Source organism: Schistosoma haematobium, chromosome 4 (genome assembly GCF_000699445.3).
Source record: "Schistosoma haematobium chromosome 4, whole genome shotgun sequence".
In the NCBI taxonomy this organism is placed as follows: domain Eukaryota; kingdom Metazoa; phylum Platyhelminthes; class Trematoda; order Strigeidida; family Schistosomatidae; genus Schistosoma; species Schistosoma haematobium.
This window is the reverse complement of record NC_067199.1, coordinates 24,839,633-24,843,733: the sequence shown is the minus strand read 5'-3', so window position 1 is coordinate 24,843,733 and position 4,101 is coordinate 24,839,633.

Below are 4,101 nucleotides of genomic sequence, written 5' to 3'. Positions count from 1 at the left end.
ATTGATCAGTCTGTTATTGGCATATATGTATACTGTGCGTATTGACTCGATATTGTCTTAATTCACAAGCATTATAAGCAAAGATGGGTAGTGGCTATCAGTGGAATTCAGGGCACGCGTTTCGTCCTATTTTGGACTCGTCAGCTAGATATACCTGCATCTCAGAGTGGATGTTTCACTTTCTTTCTGTGAATAATTTAATAGTAATTGTATTGAGTTTGTTTACTTAGAAATTAGTACATCACTAATCAATTCTGAGAGTCTAACTTATAGATATGAGTGAAATTTTATGCATTTTTATTTTTACGTTTAAATATTTTCTTAGTTAATAACATGATAGTTCACAGTATGTATTCATTGACCTCATTTTGGAAAATAACGGCGTGTAACAGATGTTATTATTACCATCATTACCATTATAACTGACGTCTTTTTTTAATATTCTTTTTCAACAGGTGTAAGAAAACTGCTTACTAAAGTGTTGTGTTCATCACTCCTAAAAGCCTTGAAATCTTTGAACTAAAGTCTATTTCGTTAGTGAGATTTTTTCACATAATTACTAAATAAATGGTTGCCTATGTCATTACGGAGTTCATTGTTCAACATCAATATCCTGTCATCATATTTGATGTACAAATATTTTTGACGTAGATAATGAAAATTATTTAATTCATCTTCAAATATTTATACTGTATGGATCTTTTAAATATTTTATTCAAGTTAAATATCGTCAAACAGTTGTTGAATAAAATGTTTATTTCAAGTTATGAATGACGATTGTTTCTTTTGGTGAGAAGGAACTTCAAGTACCATGAAGTTGGTAAGTGTTATACTTCATACAATGAAGAATGTTTGTGGACTAATAAATGTAATGCAATCAACGGTTCTAGTTTAAACTTTACTACTAAACTATATATATTATATTATTAAAAGGGTAACTATACAAAATAGTACTCTGTTATTCCATTTTTAATGCATTCACACTCGCCATGTAATTATAAAGCTACAAGATATTGATATCATTTGGGATTCTGAAAACCATTAGTCTTATGACTATACTTATCGGTTTGAGTAATATTTTGAAGTAACATTTTAATGATATTGAAGTTAAAAACTGATAAACAAAAATAATTTATTCATCTCTGACTTCTTGAATAAAATATCCTTCATTGTAAAGATGTTAGATTGGATCTTTGATTTCTGAGGATGATTTTTAAAATGTTGAATACTGCCATTTAGATCATTTGTTCAAAACGTCAAAAACAAAATAGCATAATCCCTTATGCCTAACTGGAATTTCTATTACTTAAATAGAGTAAAATATAGTGATTATTTCACAGACCATAAACTGACTGCGTCTTTCAATTTTGTATTTATAAGCTTTATCGAAGTAAGTCAGATTCTACCTAGATTTAAACTAATATTCTAACAGGTTGAGAAGAATCAAAGTGACGGTATAAGGCGAGAGGAAATCCAAACTGTTGAAAACTGTGAGTTGGATTATTCTTTTAATGACAAAGATTCTTTGATCAAGTTAATGGTCTAAGTTACATTTTACATCACAATTTAAACCGGCACTTTGATTATTCTCAGTCATTTTGCCTTGTGATCAAACTCTGAAACAATACAACGATATACTATTGATAAATATGTCTGTGTGATGAACAGAAGGTAACTAGTTGATACCAGTCGTGGATAGCCGAAAAATATAATTAAAATCTGTTTTAATTTTAAAAATATTGTAAAATAAAATCAAGCCTAAGTTTTACTAAATGATATAGTTTAAGTGAACGCTTATTGACTGGTATTGTGCATAGATCTAAAGGTTTTCATGAACGTGTATTGCAAATACAGAAATTTAAAGAAAATGTCTGTTTTCCTAATACGTGGTTAATCCCTTTTATTAACTTAACAGACAATGTTGTTTCAACAATAACATTTCTCATAGTTCTTAGTACTATTATGAACACTATCTTGTCTGTATAAACGTTTACGCTTGATCACATGACAGCTTAAGCACATATTTCTCTCTAGCTTAAATATCTCTCGATGAATCATTCTCTTCCTCATGTATATATGTAATCGAATCCTATTATTAGTCTTTGCCTTGATGCTCCTTATTCGATTTGTCTATAAATTCGCTTCTGCATTTGCTGGCATACATTCGCCTCTCTGCTTCAAATTTGGTCGATATGCTTGTAGGTTTGTTGTCTGTATTATTCGCTAATAAAATGTAGCCGCTTTTAATTGTCTTCTGATTTCAAACATCGTTAGTATTTATACAATAACGGTTATCCAGATGTCTAATTAACGAAGTTACTGCAGTACATAGTTGTATGAAACGTAAAATTCAAAATATTTTGATTGATTTATCTTGTAAAAAAACTTTATCACAGTTCGTGAATTTTTACTTATGTTAAGTGCTGTTTGGCATTCTTCATTAAACGTGAAAATAATAACAATTATTACCAAAATTAAGTACAATCGTCGTAGATTACTCTTGATCAATTCCAAAGTGTCATATTAGAACAGCTTTGCAATTTGAATTGTTGAAATACAAAGAAATCAATAAAAACACTATACATGTTTTGCCATACGAATACCTACAATTATTGAGTAAGATTAATGACAGTGTGCAAGTGAACGCTGCAAGTGATTGGTTTTCATCTTTTTACTTTTACACTAATGATAGTTTAGCACAATTATTATCAATCATGGACTAATAATGTCTTTTTCACACCGGACTACAACAAATACATTATCTATCATGAAATTTAAAGCATTCAATTCTAGTCAAATCTTCAAGGGTCAGTTAACTATTTATTGTTATTTGTTAAGATATTTGTAAATTATTTTTTACAAAAATGTATTTCTATGTAGTTAGACTTTAGTCGAAATATTGTCCGAACATTAATATTTCAGTAATTTTCACCTAGTCACTATAAACTTTAGTTCTAAACTTGAATGTATCTGCTTGTCTTGTGTGTTTTTCTAAAAATAATCCAACTTTAAAGATTTTTATTGTTTATAGTCAAGTCATGTATTTTTACTGTGCTAAACAAGTATTTCTAGTCCTAAAATACAATAGATATACAATCATAGTTTTTTAGATATCGTTACCAAGGTTTGATTTGATAATTTCGAATAAATTGAGCATTGGGTAGATTGTTATAAATAAATTAATATATTTGTAATATCCCAAGGAGTAGAAAAATGAGACTTTCCGACGTTTCGTGACTTAGTGTAAGCCACTTCTTCAGAAGTCTAATCTAATGTTTCTACTGATTGGAATATTACAAATATAATACTTAATCATAGTTTTTGACAGAAATAACTATTAAAGATCTTCATGAATTACGAAAAATCTATTTAATCTACTTATAGTTATTAAAACAAGTTTTGCTAATGGTCATAGTGAACATATTTTATGGTAAACATTATATGAACTATAGTGATTTTGTTTTAATGTTTTTATTATTTTGCAAAGTATGTAGTTTCCAGTCGTTTCTATGATGTTCATGTTTGCTTTTTTTATTACCGGGAATTATCCTGAAACGTTTTAACTGTTTGTCATTTTATTGCAATTTGAAAAAAAATAAGTTTTTTTCTTAAAGTAGATGTAAGAAAAATATTTAACGACCTATCATAGGAATAACAGTTGGTTTGATAGAATCACAGATTTCAATTGCTGTTTGTATTTGTATTTGGATTTTTTTCCTAACATTCAAACTACAGCAATCAGTCGAGTTGAAAGCAAATCTTCAAATGTATAAATGTCAACAAAAATGTCTTTTTTTATACACAAAATAAGAAAATTGTTATGCATATAATTAAGAGGAAGTTTTGAATAGACATTCAATTCAAAATGTATTAAAGTCGGTAATGGTAATTGTTGTGACTTTGAGTCCGGCTTATTATCACGTGATTTACTCGCCAATCAAAATACAACCTATATAATCTTAGCATTGTGCCAAACCAAAGACGTTCGGTAAGTATGAGCAGCCTAGCGTCCTTATCGGTCCATTGTTCGCCTAACCAGTCGAGTTGAGTCCAGAATGCCAATAACAACTTCTACTATACAAATAATTTATTTCAAACATA